The 24,056-nt window shown below is 40.4% G+C and overlaps 2 pseudogenes; both read right to left on the bottom strand.

Annotated features, from left to right (window-relative positions):
* Positions 1-4,275: 4,275 nt before the first annotated feature.
* LOC127667425 (vomeronasal type-2 receptor 116-like) lies at positions 4,276-23,631 on the bottom strand (annotated as a pseudogene).
* LOC127667603 (splicing factor 1-like) lies at positions 20,569-22,135 on the bottom strand (annotated as a pseudogene).
* Positions 23,632-24,056: the final 425 nt, after the last annotated feature.

Genomic DNA, 24,056 nt, shown 5'->3' with positions numbered 1-24,056 from the left:
GAGCTGTAATATATACCCGGAGAACCTAATGTAGACCTAATAAGTCATGTGCTTGCTATAGACTCTGTAGGCTCATATGGCCTTTGTTCATTTTAGAGGGCCTTGTTTTCTTTGTGTCCTCCAGTCTCTATGTCTCTTACATTCTTTTCACCTTTATTTCTGTTGTATTACTTGACTTATGATGGGGAATTTGTTGGAGACAAGCCATTTAAAGATGAGTGTTCCATGGTCTCTTTCTGTGATAATATCTGGCTATGAATATTTGCACTTAACCCGATTTGATGTAGGAAGGAGATGATTCAAGGGTGGCTGAATAAGGCAATGATCTATGAAGACATCAGAATATCATTTGGAGTCATTTTATCACTTTTTATCCTATGTCTCTGGGCAATTTTGTCTGGTTCTTGGCAGCCCAGGCTAGCAGTGTCAGGCTTTGGTTTTCATTTCATGGCTTTAAGTCAAAATGGACAGTAGTTGGTTACTCCTACAGTTTTGTGCCATTGTTGCCCTAGAATATTTTGCAATTTGGAAAGCACTATAGATCAATGATTTTGTAGTTGGGATGGTATTTTTATTTCTGTTTTAAGAACCTTAAATAATGACCCTCTCTATCCCCAAATCCCGGGGAACTGGATTGATGACTCCTCATAACTTCTTCAAGTTGGATATGGGTGATGAGATATTATGAAGGGGAATGGGGAAGATCAGGAGAACAGTCTCTGATATCTGTGTCCTGGCTGGATCCAGCTGATGTCTAAGACATGAGGAGCCCTGAGCAGGTCAGTTCAGCTTGCCTGAAGAGGAGACTCAGCAAGAGTGTATTTTCTGTAATATACAAATCTCAAAGCAAAATTTTAGTATCATCAACATAATCTTTTTGTTTGATTTTTTTGTGAACTAATTTTCTGGAGGTCTCCCTCTTTCAAATCTAATCCATATAATTTTGGAAGGTATATATACCTAAATCACCTTTTCCAAAAACACAAAAACAATACCTTTTCCCCAAATCAGCATATCCTTAAGCCAGTAACTAGAAAAACCTTCATTTTGACCTCTCTCCAAGAGGGATGATAAAACCACAAAACTCAACATCACAACCATTTTCAAAATCAAAACAATCTAAAACAAATGACATATTGTATGAGCCTCTACTTAGGCATTTATTATTTCAAAAAGCAAGAATAGACACTTAAAATTTATATGTAGACCATGTTAACAGAATATGAGTCTCCTCTGGATAGGTAAACTATTTTTATAGCATCGTAATATAATTGTATGACCCTTATATCTGTATCTGTTTATAAGCAAGCAGCTAGTCAAAGCAGGATTTAAAATAAGAATTCCCATGGCACCCAGGTTAGAATTTGAGCATCATGTTAAGATGCATTAGAGCAATATATCTTTATAGTATCTTTTTGTTTGGCTCTCTACCCAGAGTAGCCACCTTGTTATATTATTTATCTGTTGAGCTCTCTACTTGAGCCACAGTCTTCTATTAATTAATACCTGACTCAAGTAAGCAAGTTTTATCACTTCACTCTCTACTCTAGACTCAGTGACTACTTGTCTATCCTAGTTTAATTAAAACAATCTAAAACCAATGAAGTAAACTAAAGGAATACTTTATGAGCCTATTTAGGGCTTTGCCAAGTAGGAGAATGTCACCCAAAATTTCTCTGAGAGCCACATTAGAAAGAATTAGAAAGAGTTTTCTGAGGAGCAAGACACACAGAGCAGAAGAGCCACCTTGGTGAAGCCTCTGAAACATTGTCATGTGAATGAGGTCCATGTTACCAAAACAGATGGAAGAACTGGGGTGTTGGAAGACACCATCTTTTTCACCTTGGATTCTCTTAAACTTCCTTCTGGATATGTGCCGCAACCAGATGATGTTGTCAATGTGGTTGCAGTACAGAGTATTCAACCCAACTATTTCTGGAGAGCAGTTGCAATGACCCCAGTAGTACTGTAGGAACCAAACCCCTGTGTTCCTCCTTCAATGATACTTATATGAGTAGTGAAGGACCTGGTTTAATGCAAGTTTTTGAAATAGTAATAGCAATAGTAAGCCAAAATACATGTTAAATACATTTTTGTTTGTGGAAATGCCCTGGTAATTATTTTTGGACTCACTTTAGGAAGGTGTCTAATCTACTCAAAGATATCCTCAGATTGTTTTTTGTCTACAGCAAGGAAACAACACTGCATATTACAATAAATTTTGTTTTTTTCCAAGGTCAGGAATGCTGCTAGTGGCCTTGTTTTTCCCTTGAGAAACATATACAGGGAGGCCAGAGGTAGATGTGTGTAATTTAAAGTTTTGGATGCCTTCAATTCTGAGTTCCCTCCTGCTGTTTACTTTTCCATGACATTTTTCATTTTCCATTACCTGCTCAGTTTGCTAAATTTAATATTTTTTTCTAGTAGACCCCATCTTCCCATGTTAGAATGCCAAAGCCATACACACAGTGTTGTTGTTTATTCCATGGTCTCTCAGCAGTGCTCGGTGGCTGGGGCAGACCGCACATTACTACCTTCAGTAAAGCTGTTGTTTGAGCATCAAAAAAAAAAAAAAAAAAAAAAAAAAAAAAAAAAAAAAAAAGAAAGAAAGAATATGAGCTTCCTATGGCTAAGTAAATAAGCAATATCATCTTTCTGTTTGACTCTTCCCAGAGCAGCCATCTTGTTATATAATCTATCTGTTGAGCTCTCTACCTGAGCCACAGACTTCTATTAATTAAAACCTGCTTATAGTAGGTGATTATCAATGTTCTCTCTAATTGGAGTCAGTGACTAATTTTTCCTATCCTTGTTCCCAACCTCAGGTGAAATCCCCCCACATGATTCAACAAAACCTGTATATAAATCTATCTTAAGCAAATAATCCTAATGTTAAATGCACAGTTTAAATCCTCTGCCCAAAACATTGGGTGCCAACTGTTGTGGGAAATATTAAAATGAAACCCCCGCCAACTCTCCACTGTGGCTCTGCACTGTAACGGACTCTTTGGAGCAGTGTCTGTCACTCTCTCCAACTCTCCTGTCCCATGAGGGTGTGGTCCAGCTTTGGTATCCACACTAGCTGTTACAACACTGTTGTCTCAATAGAGTCCACCTCCATATGACCCCAGGTCCCCAGCTGGCCTAGTCACTTTTAAGCCCCCGTTTAGCTATTCTTCAACAATGGTCTCAGGATAGCAGCATGGTTCTTGCCAGTTTATTTCCTTTTACACAAATCCTACACACCACACAGGCAGCCAACTCTCTACCATCTGCAGATCCACATTCCAGTAATCAAGTAAATCAAAACTCTTTTTCTTTCTTTCTTTATTTTAAGTCATCAAAATAATTTAGAATAGTTAAATGCCTCTTAAATATACATGATATCTTCTCAAGATAAGAAGTATGCACTCAACCAGTTTTTAAAATCTATTTGGAACATTAAGCATGACAGAATTAGGAAAAACTCTTAAGAAGTCCTCTATGAAGGGAAAATGTGAATAGTTCCTGATTAGACAGAAACCGTTCTGTCTCCAAGGAAGAATACCCAGTGTAACTATCGCTTCATAGAATGAATTGGGTAGGGTTCTTTCTGTTTCTGTATTGTGGAATAGGTTTCTTTTATTATTTTCTATAATCTTTGTTTACATTCCAAATGATTTTCCCTTTTCCAGTTTCCCCTTCCCGTAAGTCTCATAAGCCCTCTTCCCTCCACCCATTCCCCAATCAACTCCCTCCCACTTCTCTGTCCTGGCAATCCCCTACAATGCTGTATCAAGCCTTTCCAGGACCAGGGCCCTCTCCTTCCTTCTTCTTGGGAATGATTTGATATGTGAGTTGTGTCTTGGGTATTCAGAGCTTCTAGGATAATATCCACTTATCAGTGACTTCATTCCATGTGTGTTCTTTTGTGAATGAGTTACCTCACTTAGGACAATATTTTCCAGTTCCAAGCATTTGCCTAAGACTTCTGCTTTACTGAGCACCCATCCTCCTCCTCTACCCCTCTTAGATCCTCCCCCAATATCCCATCCAATCATAGACACTCTCTATACTGATAAAATTAGACAAAAAAATTTCTACAGCATAGTTCAAACTCAGAAAATGTGATTGTTGATACACCATGTCGTTTAAGAGAATCAAGGTCAGAATAAGATTACTGGTGGGAAAGACCTGTATGCAAAGAGACATTTAAGGAAAACCATATTGTAACCTTATATGTAAATGTTAGAATGGTAGAGAATTTGCACATTCAGTTCAGTTTGTAGAATCATGTCAATTATATTTTAAGTAAATTTTGTTCCTTTCATAAGTTTTATCCTTGATGTGATGAACAGTGTTCCTACGTCACTTCAACAAAATAATGTAGCACTTAGGGGCAAGGATTAGACTTAGAATGCCTGCACTGGAAGCCAATATAGAGAATACTTCCATAGCCACCATGACCTTCCCTGTGGTGCTGTGGTAGACAGGGAGGAACATGACCCAGACTGTGCAGAACACCAGCATGCTGAAAGCCAGGTATTTGGCTTCATTAAATGTGTCAGGTAGATTCCTTGAAAAGAAAGCCATGAGGTAACTACCAAAGGCCATGACTCCCAGGTAGGCAAGGGTGCAATAGAAGGCAATAGCTGAGCCCTTGCTGCATAGAATAATTATGCATCCATGTTCAGAATGAGCATCCATGTCAATAATGGAGGAGATGTTGCCAGCCATATGCCAGAGAGAATTATCTGCATCAATGTGCAAACTTGAATGATGAAAGTAGGGGCTTTTGATATCAGCAGGCGTCTTGCTTTTCTCCCCGGAGCGGTAAACTTGAAAGCCATAACTACAATGGTGGTTTTGGCCAACACTGTGGATAGAGCCACAGTAAACAAAATTCCAAATAAATTTTGCTGCAGAATGCATGTAGCAGGGTTTGGAAGGCCAATGTAGAGCAAGGGGCAGAGGAAACAGAGGGTCAGAGTGATGAGCAGGATGTAACTGGGAGATCTGTTATTGGCCTTCACAATCGGAGTGTCTCTGTGGTTTACAAAGACCCAAATAACAAGAGCTGTGAGTGCAGAGAATCCCACAGATATGAGTGCGATTCCTTTACCCAAGGTATCATCATAGGCCAGAAAGGTCACAGTTTTCTCCAGGTAATGTCTCTTCTCTGCATTTGCATAGTGAGTTTCTGGACATTTTTCACACTGATCCATACCTGGTAGAAATGCAGTTGGTCATGAATTCATTTCTACTTTTCCCTTTAGCCTAATATATTTTACATTAACAACTCATTAGATTATTATTAAAACTGTGTTACCTTGTCACATAGACATAAATAAATGACTATTCTAAAGTGAATAATCTCCCAAGTTAAAGTTTCTGTTTCTTTCATAATGTCACACGAGCAAAAGCATATTTTGTAGGAAAGGTTCTTTTTCACCTTACAGTTTATAAATATATCACTAAGGGAAAACAGGCAGCATCTCAAGGTGTGATATGGAGGTAAGAACTAAGGCAGAGTCCAATGGTGGTGTGCTTTTTCCTAACCCGTCTCTGCTGTCTTTTTCAAGATTCCTTGTTATATAGCTCAGGGTCACCTTCTTAAATTTGGAACCACCACAGTGGAGTAAGCCAATGCACAAAATTCCTTAATCAGTAGTATGAAGACAGGTGTACCAGAAGGCCAGTCCTTGAAGGGATATTTTAATTGTGATTTCTTCTTTTCACATAAGTCTGGCTTCTGTCAAATAAATAAAGAAAATCCTCAAGACACGACAATCATTAGCCCATTTAATTTAGTTGCATATTGAATATTCTAATAATTTTCTCTATTTTTACCAAAACGTTCTGTTTATATTTTATAATATTATTGAAACATATATTTTAATAATAAGAATAGCAAATTACACTGCAAAAAAATCACAATTATTTTTTTTTTTGCTCAAAAAAATCTCTTGATTCTACTTTTGTTTTTGCCCTTTGTTATTAGATGTGTTCTTTATTTACATTTCAAATGTTATCCCCTTTCCAAGTTTCCCCACCAAATCCCCCCTATCCCATTTCTCATCCCCATGTTCACAAACCAACCTACTCCCACTTCCCTGACCTGGAATTCCCCAATATTGGAGCAATGAGCCTTCATAGGTTCAAAGGTCTCTTCTCTAATTGATGTCCCACCATGCCATCCTCTGCTACTCATATGGCTGGAGCCGTGGGTCCCTACATGTGTACTCTTTGGTTGTTGGTTTTGTCCCTGGGAGTACTGGTTGGCTCATATTGTTGTTACTCCTATGGGGCTGCAATGACCTTCAGCTCCTTGGGTCCTTTTTCTAGCTTCTCCACTGGGGACTCTGTGCTCACTTCAATGGTTGGCTGAGAGCATCCCCCTCTGTATTTATCAGGCACTGACAGGGATTCTCAGGAGACAACTGTATCAGGCTCCTCTCAATTCCTATTTTCCAATAGATCATGTGAATTTGATTTTTAAAAAAATATTGCCCTTTGAATTTCATACCTAATGATCATTGTCTCGAGCGTATGAAACACTTCCATATTTTATTTATAAATTCCCATTTGAGCATTCTCATGTAGAACTTCATTTGCTACCACTAAATACTTGTCTAAAGCTTTTCTTATCTTTCCCTACCTCATTTCATATTTGATGTCAAGGGGGTTTTACATATTCTAGTGCCCATGTGATGATGCTAGAGAAAATTAACAGGATATAATCCCTTTGTCTATTCTGTGTTCTAGTATCAAATTCATGTCACTTACTGGGAATTAAGTTCCTGTATATACATTGACAAATCCATGACTATTAAATTACTAAATTTTGGAAAATCCCATAGTGAAATATTGTTCAGAAAAACATCTATGTAAAAACCCAGAATAGACTGCCTTTGTTCTTTCTAGAACAGATTTAAATATTAATTCTTGTGAATTGAACATCCAGATTAAAAAAACATATATTCTCCTTATGTTATTAATATCTATTTATTCATTTCTTATTCACATTTCACTCAGGATGAAATTTTCAATGTTTTGTGAATGTTTCTTTAAAAAAAAACTTTACTTTTATATTTTCATGAAACATATAGAAAAACTATACATTTACTTCTTTTACAATCATCTTTATTTGAGTGTTTCTTATTCTTTCTTACACTCTCCTGTCAAAATAGAAAACATTTTCTCCATGTGATGTTTATTGCTCATGTTATCCAATTCTGTTCCATCTTAGATATTTCTGTTAAATTTTAGCTTCTAATGAGTATAATATGTAAGGAATGTTAATCCTTTAAACAGTTACCATTTAAGTTAAAATTGTAGAAATTTGCCTAACAGCTATCTCTGTTGCAGGTGCCGGGATGGAGGCTTGAATAGAAGATGTGTCAGATATTCATTGTATTGTCAAAAATTTTACCATTAAAGTGCATTATGTAACAGCAACAACAACAAACCAGCAATTGACCTGTAAGGGAAATAATTACTTCTTATAGGATTTTAGATTTGTCTTGAAATAAAAGTTTACCATTTCTACTATATTGATCAGTAATTGATTTAGGTTTGAATGTTCAATATATGTGTACCTGTCTTTTTATTTTTATTTTCTAGTGGTGTTAAATATTTTACATAAAAATCACATTAGAAAACTCTCCAACTATGAGGAAAGAAGTGCCCAATGAGGCACAGGAAGCATTTAGATCATCAAACAGGGTTTCAGAGAAATAAAACAAACCAGACAGGTGCCAGCTGTCAGCACTTGAAAGCCACCCATTGGTGGATATCCCGATTCCCTCAAGTTACTCTCTGACCTCGACATGCATACAACACACACACACACACACACACACACACACACACACAAACACACACACACACACACACACACACTAAGAAACATGAAAGTAGAAGCAAAAATAATTATGAGGAGAAAGGTTAATGAGACTGTTAAAAGATAAAAAACAAGGGTGTGGTGTAAGAGTATTAAGATCATGATAAAATTCATATTTCTGTGAAAATATTCTTATATAACAGTAAGATATAACATAAATATTTACAATGAACTTTTTAAAGATGTGATAAAAATAAAAAAAGAATGCTACATACCCAACATCAACTTTCTTAAACTTCTTTATCTTCTTTAATCCCAGATTTTGAATCTGAATATTCAGTATATCAACCAGACAATTTTTTAAAATAGTTCATGTAAGTGGCCATTATGTCATCTTTGTAAATTCCATCACCAGCTCTAGTATCACATACAGTTTTCTTTGTGAAACTTAGTTTCAAATAGAACAATTGTAAAGTCATACAGCTCTGTATCATTAAACACATTAATTTATGTAAAACGTTTACAGAGTTGTGACAAAAGCAAGCTTATATAATTTTAATAACATAAATATTAACTAGTGAGTGATGTTTTATTATGTCTTTATTTCCTTAAATAATTTGAGGATAACAAAGTTTAAGCTTTTTATGCTATTCCTAAAGAGTTTGGGTTTACAGCAGTAATAAAAGAATAGATAAGGTAAGACAAATTACTACCTAGAAGATTCGTTTGCTTATTTATACCCTTTCAATGAAAATAGCTTTTCTCATGCAAAATATCCTGATTACAGTTTTTCTTCCCTCTACTCCTCCAAATTCCTTTCCATTCTCCTACAATCTGAACCCATTTCTTTTCTGTCTCTCGTTAGAAATGAACATCCTTCTAAGAGATAACAACAAAACAACAAAATAAAATACAATAAGATAAAACAAAAACCTTCACATTGAGTTTGAACATGGCAAACCAATGAAAGAAAAAGAGCCTCCAAGAGGATGCATGAAAAAGTAAGAGACTCACTCATTCGCACACTAAATGAGGTGAAGATCTCAACAGAATTCTCAATAGACTAAACTCAAATGGCTGAGAAACATTTATAGAAATGCAACACCTCCTGCTTTCAAAGATATGGAATAAGAGACCACTTATCTATTACTAGTGGGAGCAAAAACATGTACAGCCACTCTGGGAAAAAGTATGGTGGTTCCCCACAAAGATGAAGGTAGACCTGCTTCAAGATTCAGATCCACCACTCTTAGACATAGACACAAGAGATGGTATGTCTTACCTCAAGGACATTTGCTCAACTATGCTCATCACTGCTCTATTCACAATAGCCAGAAATTGAAAGCAACTAAGATGAACCCTCAAACAGTAGAGTAGAAAGCAAAAATGTGCTACATTTACATAAATGAGTGTTAGTCATCTGCTTAAAAATGACATGAAACTTGAAGGGAAATGGGTGGAACAAATAATTCATAAGTGATGTAACCCAAACTCTGAAAGACAAATAATGGTATGTATTGTATGTGGCTATCAGCCATTAAGCAACTGATAACTAAGCTATAATCTGTAGACTCAGAGGCTTTAGGTATAGAGGAAGCGATGGGGAACATATAAATCTCCCGGATAGAGGAAAATAGAATGAACATGGTTGGTAGACTAAGGTTAAAGGGGATGGGAACATGAGTATGAGGTAGGAGAAAAGAAGGGCAGATAAAATTGAGGAAAAAAATGTGAAGAGTGACAGGAGGAATTGAGTGGCATTTGAAGGGTCATATGAAAATTTAGTGTGATGGAAATTTCCTAAAATATATGGAGGTGATCTTTATAAAGTCTCCAAAAAATGAAGGAAACAGAGTTCTAGGTACCTATTCTTTTGTTGCATCACACCATCATGGTCTGTAAGCTCAAATCAATATACACTGAGTTCATATAAGAAGAAAAAATAACAAAATTAGAAATATACATGTGATTATAGAGGTCATATTTGACAAAATTGGGTTCTCAATATTGAGCTATTATTTTGCTACACAGTATTTTTTAGATTTCAAAATTTTGTGCTTGGACAAGTCAGAATCTACAAGAAAAAAAGATTGAATTTCTGTCTTTCTTTTTATATACACTAAGTTTCATTTTAAGTGGCCTGATGCAAAAGACTATAGAGAGATAATTAACATATATACTAATTCAGCAAACGCTATTAAAATACCTCTACCTCTGTCATTTTTTGGAGTGGATCAGATCAGAGCCTGAGATAGCTGTCTCCTGAGAGGCTCTGCCAGAGCCTGGCAAATACAGAGGCAGATGCTCACAGCCAAACATAGGACTGAGCACCGGGTCCCCAATGGGTGAGTTAAAGAAAGGTCTGAAAGAGCTGAAAGGGTTTTCAACACTATAGGGAGAACGACAATATCAACCAAACAGAACCCCAGAACTTCCAGGGACTAAAGCACTTCTCTTTTTAAACCCAAAAGTTTAAATTTTTAGATAAGAAAGTAAGTTATTTATTTCCTTCCATCCCTCCAAATATACACATCCATGAAGAGTTAAACTTCACTCTGTAACCATGGAAGTTCTTTGAACTGATCTGTGCTCATACTATAGAAATAAAGTATGAACTATAGTTCATACTATAGCCACATCAAACACCTATGTGAATTTACTATGTCTTTAGTCTTGTTAGTATAATGATAAACAAGTTCACATATGCTCAATGTTGAGTATCAGTATATTCCACAGAAAGAAACTAAGTGTCCTTTGTTTCATGTTAAATAATATAAATCAATAGATAACGGAAGAAATTAGACCCCAGAAAACCAAATAATCCTATTAAAAATGGGGTACAGAGCTAAACAAAGAATTTTCACCCGAAGAACTTTGGATGGCTGAGAAGCATCTTAAAAAATGCTTAACATCATTAGTCATTAGGGAAATGCAAATCAAAACAACCCTGAGATTTCACCTTACACCAGTCAGAATGGCTAAGATTAAAAACTCAGGAGACAGGAGGTGTTGGCGAGGATGTGGAGAACGAGGAACACTCCTCCACTGCTGGTAGGGTTGCAAATTGGTACAACCACTCTGGAAATCAGTTTGGCGGTTCCTCAGAAAACTGGGCACATTACTTCTGGAGGATCCTGCTATACCACTCCTGGGCATATATCCAGAGGATTCTCCAGCATGTAATAAGGATACATGCTCCACTAGGTTCATAGCAGCCCCATTTATAATAGCCAGAAGCTGGAAAGAAACCAGGTATCCCTCAATGGAAGAATGGATACAAAAAATGTGGTACATATACACAATGGAGTACTATTCAGCCATTAGAAACAATGAATTCATGAAATTCTTAGACAAATGGATGGAACTGGAGAACATCATACTAAGTGACATATCCCAGTCTCAAAAGATCAATCATGGTATGCACTCACTAATAAGTGGATATTAGAAAATTGGAATACTCAAAACATAATCCACACATCAAATAATGACCAAGAATAACGAAGGAGTGGCCTCTGGCTATGGAAAGACTCTGTAGCAGTATAGGGCAATACCAGATCAGGGAAGTGGGAAGGGGTGGATGTGGGAATGGGGGAGGGAAGAGGGCTTATGGGACCTTTGCGGAGTGGGAAGCCAGAAAAGGGGAAATCATTTGAAATTAAAAGAAAAAATATATCGAATTTAAAAAGGAGATATTAAGTAAAAAAAAAAAGAAATTAAGGAATCATATCTCTTTCAAAAATGAGGTATTTTTAATTCAAGGCATACCAGGAAATGAAAATTATATTATGCAAAATAGTAGATGCTTGTTACCTTTTGTATTCAACATGGAATGACACAGTGCTTACTGTACAACCCCTGATTATAGTTGCATTTTTACTTTCTTGTTTGACACGATGTGTCAATTTTGCCCAAGTTTCCTTGGAAGTAATTATCATTGATGTCAATATCCTAGCATGTGATCACAAGTGTGTGCTTCAGACTTTGGCATATTTACTTCTGCAACTTTAGGTGGATGGTCATGTGCCAGGTTTTCTTATTTCAAAAGCAGTAAAATGATTTTGATCTATACCATAATTTTGTTTCTAATAGTTCTAATGAGATCATTAATACTCTTTTGGAATCTGGGCATAAGTTCAGGAAATACTATTCAAAATTAGGATTCTGGTTCCAATTATATCCCATAAGTTTATTGCTGCCTCTGTATTACATATTGTTCACAATACCCAAATTTCATTGTGCAGCCTATTGTTTCATGTGTACATTGTGTTAGAAATGACCCGGCAGTAAAATCTTGGAAGTTAATTTAGAAGTTTACTTATTCCATACAACAAAAACCAAGTAAAAACAATCCCACTGGAAGAAATATCTTTCCTCGTCACCAGAGTGATTCAAGGCTGTGAGGGAATTATGATAGTGTGGCCAAAAACACCCACTATTTGCATGAGTGATAACTGTGATTGAAATATTTTTTCAAAATGATAAAGACACAATACTCAGAATTTTGCCAATTAAATTCTATGTGTAAATTAAACTTTCATCTCTCCTCTGTGAAAGTGGGTTGGGGAGGCTACAAGGCCCACGATGGATCAAAAATTTGAATCAATTGTATTCGTTGTTTTAAGAGAAAATGAAGGAGTATTAAGGATTCAGTGAAGGAGTCAGTGAACACGGACATGGTATAGAATAGAGTTTATTCAGAATAGGGGATGGGAGTTAGTGGTAGAGGGAGAGAGAGAGTGTGTGTGTGGAGGCCGGCCATGACCACGTGGAGGGGGGGGGAGAGCCCCAGGGGCAGAGAGGTGAGAGTAAGTGGGAGAGCGGTGAGCAAAGAGAGAGGGGAGGAGCAAGTAGCCCCTCTTATAGTGGGCCAGATCTCTGGGGCGGGGCATACCTGGCTATTGCCAGGTAGGTGTGGGGTGGAGCTTACACAAAACCTCAACAGTCCCCAATGTTTGGTTTATTAATAAAAGAAAAAAAAAGAAAAAAGAAAAGAAGCGACGGCGCATACGGCGAAGCAGGAATAGGGTCGTTGTGATCTGACTGCTTCATGCTGACATTGGGGCGGCGTGTCTCTGGGGAACCTAGAAAAAGGGGTATGGGGGGTGATTGTCCAGTCTCATGAGGACTGGCTGCTTCTTTGCTGTCCAGGGTTTGTAGAGCCATTTGAAGATAGGTCAGGAGAACAGGTCCAGTAGAAGCTGTCTGCGTCTGGAGAAGCTGAGAGGAGATTGGAGCATCTGAAGGTTGCTTCTCTGGAGCTGTCCTGGATATGGCAAGGGCCTGGACTTAACAAGATGTTGGAACACATTAGTATAGTTAGGGAATAAGACTAAATACATTTGGGAGAAAGGAAATTTTTCTTTTCTTAAGATGTACAATTGAAACCCAGAGGAATCCCACCCTTTGAAAAGGTAGTAAAGTGGGTACTTGGGCAGATGTACTTATCTGGATGGAGCCTACTTGGTCCATGAGCAGTAGATTTGGGTAGATTTCCTGTAGCTAACAAGTTTATTAAAGAGATAACAACATGAGTTAACCACACGAACAGTCTTTAAGATGAGCCTTTGTGGATCAGAAGGAATAGAATTGAAGGTTGGGAAAGTGACAGAGCAAGAAGAGGAAATATGAAGCATTTAATGGAAACAGAGTTTAGGTAAGGAGATAACTGTCTAGCTGTCAATGTAGTCAGAAATCTGAGGAATAAACAATAACTTAGCAGTTATATTATTAAAGAATGACAGATTCCAGTAGCCAGCAGTTCTTTGTGGTCTTTGGTCTCTATGGCGGCTTTGGCTGTCAGTGTGGCTTTCAAACACAGAAGATGCACGGCTTTTCTCTGTGGAATGGATACCCATGACATGAGAAATGGCTTACCTTTGTTTAGCTAAGTCATTTGACTCAAGGTATCCGGTTTTGTCCACTGCACTCTTTCAGGCAGCATCCTGTGGCGGTGTCCATCTTTCTTCTGAGACCTCCTGGGAGAAGCTGTCAGGCCTTTGGGAATTCTGTCTGTCTTAAATCTAATAACAAACTTCTGACAAGATTGAGCGCAAGATAGGAGAACAATAGTTAAAGAGAGACTAGGAATGGAAGGCTTAAGTAGCTTTGACAGGTTGTATAGGTAGAGGAAAGTATATTGCCTTGGTTGGTAAAGATGCTAGGATCACAGAAAGAAAGCTGGCAGCAATGGATAAAATTGTGATGTCTAGGCAGATTTAGGCTTGTTAACATCAACTTGAGCACACAGCCTATAAGAGCAAATGAGCTAAGGGTGTGGGAACACAGATGGGGAGCAGGCAGGGCAAAGAGAAGGCTTAAACCGGAGATAGATAAAAGCTTGAATGTATAGGATTCGGTCCCATTTACCGGATTGCTTATAGTATGTATTAAGATCCCTTAAAACCATTAGATCTAGGGTGCCATTAGGTGGCCATTTTGAATTATTGCCTGGCTTATATTGAGTCCAGACCTTATTGTAGAGGTTTATTAGTTCAGAGACTTGAGATTTTCCAGGAGGCATCACAGTAGGGTGCCTAGAGGTATCGGCGAAGACGCTATTACCCATCAGGTGTGTGTGTGTGTGGGGGGGGGGTTGTTATACCACTATCGGCGTCCCGGAGAGTGTGTATAACAAAGAACGGCAGCTAAGCCAGAGAGTCCGGACCGTCGTGCGGGCTTCTGGGAGCTGGGGCAAAAAGCCGGAAAAAGTAACCTGCCTGGGGCCCAGGATTTTCAGAGAACGGCTGGAAGCCAATGAGGGGAGACTCAGGATTACTTCTGGAGTGGAAGACACCTGGGGTTATAAGCGTCGTAAAACGAGTGTTAGCCAAGCGGCACCTAGGTCCAGCAAGGACTGGCCACATCCCTTCTGAACTTAAGAAACCGTCCAGCCAACCGAAAGACCTTACCTTTTTAGGCCAATGGTGTTTGCTAAGGAAGTGCAATCCGATATCAGGGAACGTGGAAGTCAGTGTGGACTGCTTGGCTGTGGGACCCGGTCCCCCAACCTTGCTTCACCTGCCTGTGCGTGGCTGCAAGACCAGTCATGGACTGCCTAGGACATTGGGAGACCACGCAGTGTAGAAGAGGGAAGACAGGGTGATAGGGAGAAGCTGTAGAACTGTGAAAGAATCAGGTAATAGAATTGATGGGGACGTGGGCTGTGGCTAGACTTTTGCAGGTAAAGGCCCTAGAAATCTGCACTGTAGCCAGCAGAGTGGGACAGTATGGTGGTGGGGGGTGGGGCGCAGCCACTGGAAAGGGTGTAGGCTTGCTGCGGCGAGGAGGCAGCATCGCTCGGCAGGAATGGAGTGTAGCCGATTCTGAGAGCCTGGAGACCGCGCCATGTGTAACAGTTGCGTTACCAGAACCTGGTTTGGCTCTGATGGTACACTGTCAGCGAGAAAACTGTAGCAGGGAAAGTTAGTACGGATTTGCTGTAGTGGTCTCTGAGAGCCGAGGAGGCACCAGTGATCGCGCATTCGCGGGGCGGAACTTCCTGTCAGCAGCAGAAGTAGGAAGTTAGGTAGCATGCACTGGGAAAGTTTGTTTCATATCCTAGCAACGATGCGGGAGAAGTGGAGCTGTTGTAGAAGCTGCGGTGGTGGCTTCGGCAGCAGTTCTAGAGCGGGAGGGGGCTCTGGCATGGGCTGCATGGGCCGCGGGCTGCGGGGCTCGTGGCGGGGGTGGTGGTGTGGGGCCGGCGGGGGACCGCCCCCGGCTGGCAAACTGCCGCCGCCGGGCGCACTTCCACCGTGGTGGTGCGCCACGACCGGCTCTGGGACGGCTGCCGCCTCCGGGCGCACTTCTATCGCAGCAGTGCGCTGCGACCGGCTCCGGGACGGCTGGAAAGGCCTGGCGGGGAAGGTGGTGGCCGCGGCAGCGACGGCGGTGGCAGCCCCGGGAGCAACCACTACCATGGCCAGCGCGCCATGAGTCCTGCGGGCCGCCAAGCCAGCGCGCGGGAAAACAAGGAACCAGTAATAAGACGCAGGATTGAATTAATTAGCAGAGCGCGGTGGCACTCGCTGCGAGGGGCATTGCGGCCCCACGCCGCTGAGTTCCAGCGGGAAAGAGGGAGGGAACAGAACACCAGCGTCTTGCGGGCAAAAGCGGGAAGTGCCAGACTTACCCATTGATGGAAGAGGCTTAATATCCCAGGTGTTTCTCGTATCCGGGCCAACAGCACCAATGAAGGAGTATTAAGGATTCAGTGAAGGAGTCAGTGAACACGGACATGGTATAGAATAGAGTTTATTCAGAATAGGGGATGGGAGTTAGTGGTAGAGGGAGAGAGAGAGAGAGAGAGAGAGAGAGAGAGAGAGAGAGAGAGAGAGAGAGAGAGAGAGAGAGAGAGAGAGAGTGGAGGCCGGCCATGACCACGTGGAGGGGGGGGGAGAGCCCCAGGGGCAGAGAGGTGAGAGTAAGTGGGAGAACGGTGAGCAAAGAGAGAGAGGAGGAGCAAGTAGCCCCTCTTATAGTGGGCCAGATTTCTGGGGCAGGGCATACCTGGCTATTGCCAGGTAGGTGTGGGGTGGAGCTTACACAAAACCCCAACAGAAAGTATAGGTGTAATGTTTAAATTGTTAAATTGAAGTAAAGAAATGGCCATGTGCTTCACATGCATACTTTTCTCCCTTTAGATGAGCTCTTTTGGGTTTCTTAAACAACTTTTCATTTACCTGTCTTATTGGAGATCTCATTCTCTGGGCAAGGTATGCAGTCAAAGCAACAGGCAGCCTTGCCCTCCAGGCTGACTTTCATGAATCCAGGACTGCAGTCCTTATTGCATACGGACTTGGGAGTCTGAAAAAAAATTAATACAGAATACAAAATGTCAGCTTGTTATCTGCCCCTCCCCCTACAGCATTGAGCTGGGCTTTTCAGCCCTGACCTGCGATTTTCCTGGCCGCCAGCCCCCACCCCTTTCCTTGTGTTATCCCTGGCCTTTGTTCTTCTGAGAACAAGACAGCTTCTTTCACCTGGAAATCAAGGCAGCCTCAGGGCAGTCTCACCTGGAAACATCCCCAGACCTGGGGACATGAAGTCCTTTAATCCTAGCAGGTGACCAGCTGAGAAGAGGAGCCAATGAGTTCTCGGATCTTTCCTTGAATTCTGGGGGCAGGGTTTTATTCTAAAGGCTATATATTAACTAAATATTAGTAAAGCTTTTTGGTCTTGATCGGCTAATGTCATCCTGACTCAAATCTAGGTATTTTTTCATTGTGCATGCCTGTGTGTTACTCTCTGTGCTAAAAATCAGAAAAGTGTTTCTCTTACTGTTCCCATGTACATTTAGATTTACATACCTTAGGTGGTAAATGAGTATTTATAGGAACACACAAAAAACATTTCTTACAAGAAACATCACCTACAAAATGCATTCAATAATTTCTGCTTAATAATTGCTTTCTTTTAGTTCAGGAACATTGAATGTCATTACTTTCATATATTTTCACTGAAATTTTTGACATTACATTGTACAACGTGTCATAGCTGAAAGAAAAGTGCAAACCAAAAATCTAGGTATTTTCTGTTACTCCACATTTTCATGTGGCACGACCTACAAAGTTCATTCTTTCTTAAGTTAGGTCCTAAGACTATAAAATCTTTTAGATTTATAGAAAATTTTAAAGGTGGGATGAATAAGGGGTAAGTTAGGTCACTGGGCAAATGGTTAAGGAGTGCATGTTGGGACTATAGACACATCCTGTCTTTGAGATTCATGGCTACAGAAAAGAGTATTATAAGTCATCATGTCTGTGATCTGTACAATAAGCCTGGTATGAATTAATGCCGTTGGCTAAGATAGGGATTTATTGCTGTTAACAGACACCATGACCAAAACAACTCTTATAAGGACAGCATTTAATTAGGACTGGCCTATAGGTTCAGTAGTTCAGTCTATTACCATCAAGGTAGGAGCATGGCAGTGTCCAGGCAGGCACAGTGATGAAGGAACTGACAGTTTTTCATCTTCATCAGAATTCCACTAGGAGAAGACTGACTTTCAGGTAGCTAGAACAAGGAAGGGTCTTAAAGCCCATGCCCACAATGACAAACTTCCTCCAGCAAGGTTACAAATTACAACAATTCCACACTTAACTAATAGTGAATGCTCCAAGTCAAGCATATTCAAAACATCACAGTCTCCATAAAACAAGTATTTGGGCATTTTGAGATGTGCTTTTTGCATTTCATTTGATAAGCTTTAATGACCTCAAAATTACTGCTATTATTTTTGGCAATTGAATGAAGTGGTAATTGGATCAGTAGCAGCCACCATGCCTTTTTTTGATTTCCTGATTATGTATGAAATGTTCCTAGTTTCCTAAAATTGATACTGTCATGTTCCCATAATATTATGGGCATTTAACTGTGATGTTAAGACAAAAATCTTTCTTGGTTTCCATTAATTTTGTCAACTACATTACTCCAACAAGCCACCAACAAGGTACGTGAAAAATGGACACTATTCCACTTTGCTGTCTTGTTTGGCATAAGCTTAAAAGCAAAAGGCCACATCAAGATTGTCACTAAGTTTGCTTTCTTACAATTTCCTTTATGTGATAAAAAATCATGCAAATATCAATGTATCCACAGAAAGGTCTATTTTATCTTATATATCTAATTTCAATTTATCAGTGGAAGTAAGGAGAGGAGTTAAGAGTGGAAAATTTGAGAAATTAATTGAAATTGAGAAAATGTGTTTTTTCTGCTGTTTGGCTTACATACTTTTTTTGTTTATTGCTTTCTCATTTTGTTTCTTAAAAACTAAGAACCACCACTTTTTTGGATCATTTTTATGGATCCCTTCATGTCAATACTTTATTAGAACTCTACCTGACAGGTTTGCCTTTATTCAAATAATTTGTAAATATTTTTATAGAGATCCTTCTTGCCCAGTAACTCTACTTTATATCAAGTAGTGAAAACTTAACCAAAACACTGGAAGTCAAAAGAAACATCCTGTCAGATGGTTTGTGACAATATTATGACAAACTATTAATTTATATTCTGCCTTTAAATGCAATAAATAGATAATTGGAAAATATTCAGAGACACATCCACCAGAATAAACAATCAGTAAAATTCCTTATATTGATAGCTATGGGTACATTGATTGGGACTAATAAATAAACAACCAATGGATATTAGATCCAGAAGCATATCTCTCTTATTTACATGCATTAGAATCTTTAAAATAGAACCACACTCACCTCTGTAAATCGTATGGGCCATTGAATTACATCTTTTGATATCAACAATTGTTGCCTCTTGGGAGTAATTGTATAAAAAGTTCCCACTTTCACAAATAGGGAAAGGTATTTTGGGAAATTCCAAAAGTTGTTAATATCATACTCTGGATCTGTCTTCTTTGCCCAATCCAGAAACACATGGTCACCAACGTAATTTTTCACTTGAACATTCTTCAGAAAAGGGTTAAGCTAAAATATAAGTAAAATCCTGTGATAAAATTGGAATCATAGAGGTATAATAACAGAACTGCAAATAAGAAGTTATTTCCTGAATGGAATTTAGAATGTTAATGCTGTTTTAAATTAAGTATCTATGGTATTGAACAAAAAAAAGCTCAGGAGGAAATAACTAATATTTGGTTTCTATATTGCCTGTTTCTAGAGACTTTACTAACCCAAGCATTACCAAATGATCAAGTGATATGCAGCACACAATCTCAACTTATCAAAGGTAGCTGTCTCATTCTATTTTATGAATTTTTCATAGCCTTAGTGTGGAACATAAGATTTCTTGAGTTTTGTAAATAGTCAGGAGTTGTTTAGGGACCACAACAATTCTAGTAGTGTATAGGGAAATTATGCACGTAGTTTTGCTCTTTTATTTGTGAGAAATGGACAGTTAAAGCTGGATTTTCTTTTTTTTTTTTTTAACCACACTGCTCTTTTATTCAATGGAACATCCCTCCTCTCTTAGTGAGTGGTGAATCGAACACAGAAAAAAGGCCCAGAGAAATTTCTGTAGATGAACCAGTGAAAAGAACGCTCATCGCACCTTGCTGTCAACGTAATGACCAGGGAAGGGGCAAAGAAGCAGAACAAAGAACGAGGGTCACAAGCCCCAGACACTGCAAAACATCCAGTCGGCTGGGGTCAAAATGAAACATAAAGGGAAGCTTTCCAAGAAGCAGAGAAGCAAGTGGATTCTGAGACAGCTTGGGTGATCAGAGCATGGAACAGGCTCCAGGCTGGCCTATGGTGGCTTGGGCTGTTCCCCGTACTGCTGGCAGGATTGCAGGAAGATGTGAATTCCCACTCCCAGATTAACCCTATCGAACAATGTCAGAATTATCAAAACACTTTAAAATATGTCAAAGATAAACCTCCTATCTTTTCTTTGACTGTGGCCGGGCCCTTCAACAATTAGAACCCTTGGACCCACCATCACCACCACCACCACTACCACCACCACCACCAAGCCTGCCATTAATAGCCAAAGCCTGTGCCTAAACCATTTGCCCCTGTCCCCTTGGGAGGAGAGGAATGGAGACAAGAGGAAGGATCCTATCTGCAGCAGAAGAGCGGGAGAGCATCTCCTTGGATGGAGTCTGAAGAAAGGAAAAGATAAGGAAATAACAAATGAAAAAGATTAAAATTAATAAAAATTTCACATTAGGGAGGCAGCATGTTCCCAGTTCTGTCCACAAAAATAACTCAGCCTGCTTTGCCGAACCATCCTGTCCACCAGGGGCGCTGCCTCACTCTCAAGGCTCAGCCATCACTGCCATGGGGAGGGATCTTTGCTAACATGGAAAGGGGATACTGGAAGCCATACTGCTGCTGAGCAGAGGAGGTAGCAGAGGCTGCTGCTGCTACTGCTGCCATGGAGAAAGGGGACCAGAGGGAGAAGGCGGGGTCTGCACTGGGAGGTGGTGGAGGCAGCTGCATCACACCTTTTCTTGATGCAGGAGATAGACCCCAGAGCCAACAGGCATACATCCAAGGTACTGATCCTTTGGAGGAGGACCATGGTGCCCAGGTGAGTGGGGCTCTGGTTCATTGGTGGTGATGGTGATGGTTGTGGTGGTGGTGGCTACATCCAAGGTGGTAGTGGTCCATTTGGGTTGTGCTTCATGGGATGTCCAGAAAGCCCACCTGTCAGGCTGGATAATGGGTGTGGGGAGTTGTGGGGCCCACCAGGACCACCACCACGCATGCCCTGATAGAGCTGATTCTCTAAAGGACCAGAATTCATCCAGGGTGGGCTGATCTAAGTTGTAGACATGAGAGATGGAGGGGGTGGGTTGCTGGCAGGGGTAGCAGGTCTTGGTGCACTAGCCAGGGTTATGGTACCCAGAGGTGGTGCCCACAGATGCAGGGACAGGAGCTTTCCCTAGCTCAGTCAGAGAGGACAAATATTCTTTATCCATCCATGCTGATTGAAGGTCACCAGGCCTCTGAAATTTGCAATCAGAAGCAATGTGACCAGCCCATCCACACTTGGTACACATGGTAGTATGGGTAATGCTGTGTGTTTCTGAGGTTTGCCTGGGTCTTAAGATCCTATTATCATCTTCCTGTAGAGTGTCATTCAAGCAAGTGAGCTCTCGAAGCTGCATTTTCCATGGTCATTCTGGTCCTCTGGGGTCTCAATACCCTGTTTCAGAATGTTTCTGATGTGCTCTACTGCCTTTTTCACATTCTCCATCTTATTGGCAGCGATTGTAGGGAGCACAAAGAGGTTCATCTTCCCCTGGCAACATCTGAACATCTTTATGCCCAACTTACCCTTCTTTCACTGAACCTTTTCCGGGTATCATGATCTTGGTGTTGCATTCCTTCTCAATGTTCTTCAGGGTGATCTCTCTGGGTCCAGTTAGGAGCCCCACAAAATTGATTTCTGGATACTTGTCTTGCTGGATCATTACTTTATCGATTACACGTGTTGCTGGAGGCTTGCAATCTGGAGGTGGTTTAAAGTAGGGTTGAGAGCAACCATCTCCATACTGAGGGTGTGCGGCTCCTCTTCAAGCTTATTGAGGGTACGGAAATCTAAGCTGCTTCCCTTCACTGTTGTAGATTGGTTCAGGGGAAGGGAACCTGTCCTCAGGGTTAGTGGGGGATGCCCAGGTCTCCTGGGCGCAGTTTACAAGTCAGGTCTTCTATCTGTTGTTCCCACTATATAAACACTTTCTTATCCGGAGTCAGTCCACAGGGTGGGATAATTGTAGGCATGCCTGGCATCAGTCTTTTGTTCCATTTTGTCTTGGTTCTGTGAGATCCTCTTCTTCCTCTTACTTGGGAAGTCCAGAGGCTTGGCCTTCACTCCAGTCGTCATAGCTCCCAGGCGACCAGCACTAGTGGTTCTTGGAGTGGCTTCTGTTCAGGAAACTTCCAGGAGTCTGAGAAGGAGGGGACCCAACTAAGCTGAGTAAGAGCGGGGGAGCCTGTCCTCACGTGGTGGACAGCAGAGCCAGACACACAAAGATGGAAGAGAGAGGATGCTGTGGGGGTGGGCTAGGTAAAGTCTAGGATTGGTAGAGCACCAGTATTTTTTTCACTTTCCTTTCCTTTCCTTTCCTTTCCTTTCCTTTCCTTTCCTTTCCTTTCCTTTCCTTTCCTTTCCTTTCCTTTCCTTTCCTTTCCTTTCCTTTCCTTTCCTTTCCTTTCCTTTTCTTTCCTTTCCTTCCCTTTCCCCCTTCTCCCTTCCCCCTTCCCCCTTCTCCCCTTTCCCCTCTTCCCCCTTTCCCCCTTCTCCCCTTTCTCCTCTTCCCCACTTCCCCCTTCCTCCCTTCCCCTTTTCCATTTCCCCTTCCCTTCCCTTCCCTTTCCTTTTGTTTCTTTATTTGTGTGTGTGTGTGTGTGTGTGTGTGTGTGTGTGTGTGTGTGTGTGTGTGTGTGTATTTTGAGACAGGCTTTCTCTGTATAGTCCTGGCTGTCCTGGAACACACTCTGTAGACCAGCCTGGCCTCAAACTCAGAAATCTGCCTGCCTCTGCCTCCCAAGTGCTGGGATTATGTGTGTCTGCCACCACCGCCCAGCTGTGACTACTTCTTTTCGGTACACATTGGGATTGATCAAACCTAATGGTCAGGCGACTAAATGGCATATAGGAGGTGTCAGAGTGCACACTTCTTGTTACTAGGCAGACAAATCTAGATTTTCATTCTGAGATATTACCAAAAGAAATATTGCTGCTCCTACAACCAAAGTCAGAATTATTATTTTAAATGAAAACTTCCACTAGCCTACTCATAATTTGCCTAGACTTGAGCGTGCATTGATCTATATAAGCTCTTAAACATATAGTACCTCATATGCTTTCTTGAAATAAAAACTAGAATCTAAAATAACTAGTTTGAGAGCATTTATAGTATCTGGTGTCACACGTCTGGTGTTATAATACAGTTAAAGAAATCTTGCTTGCCAGGGAAATAACATAGCCCTATCTTTATTTGCCCGTGCTTCAACTTGAACTTCACTGAGAGTCATCTCCTGGAGACTTTGGGCCACTGCATGCACAGCATTGTATACATTATAACTCTCTTCACTCATGACCATATCAAAAATATTCCCTGGCAACAATTCCAAAGAGGCATTTGGCAGGCAATTTTCAAAGATTTTGCAACCATAATCCAAAATTGAACAATTGAAAAACCAATTCCACAAGTGATGAAGATAAAAGTCTTCTGGATACTTGGTAGGGGTGGCTTCCTGAACAAAATTTGTGAAACCAAAAATATCCTCATGGTGAGGTGAAAAAGTCAGAGTGCCAGGGGAAACATGGAACATGTTATATTCATCAAAATCTCGGCCATTCCATTTTGAGTACATAACCCAAACTTTCCTTGTTATATACTTGCTCCAGCCTTTTACTATTCTAGCCAATAGAAAAGCAATGTCTGATGATTCCAGAATTATCAGCTGACTAGTGAATGATAAAGTATATAATGATTCTCCCATGACAGACACTGTTTCTACAAAAGCTATGCAGATTATATTTCTGTTCATCTCCTTTCTCAAGTCTGACAGAAACTGAGCACCTCTGTGGTCATCTGTGATGAATAGTTCCACCCAAGTCCAGTGGAAATGAAGCATCAAAGAGACAATGTCATGCTTCAGAGATGTATCTTTGGGAGCCACCTGGTATAGAGATGGGAACTGGCTTAGTTCAGTCAGAACCTGGCCAAAAGGTGCAAAAGTAAGCTGAAAGGAATAAAGTATTTTAAACTGGAGAAGAATTGCAATAATAAACAGTC

Source organism: Apodemus sylvaticus, chromosome 17, assembly GCF_947179515.1.
Source record: "Apodemus sylvaticus chromosome 17, mApoSyl1.1, whole genome shotgun sequence".
NCBI lineage: Eukaryota > Metazoa > Chordata > Mammalia > Rodentia > Muridae > Apodemus > Apodemus sylvaticus.
The sequence above is the reverse complement of the archived record's forward strand: the minus strand, read 5'-3'. Positions and strand labels throughout refer to the sequence as shown.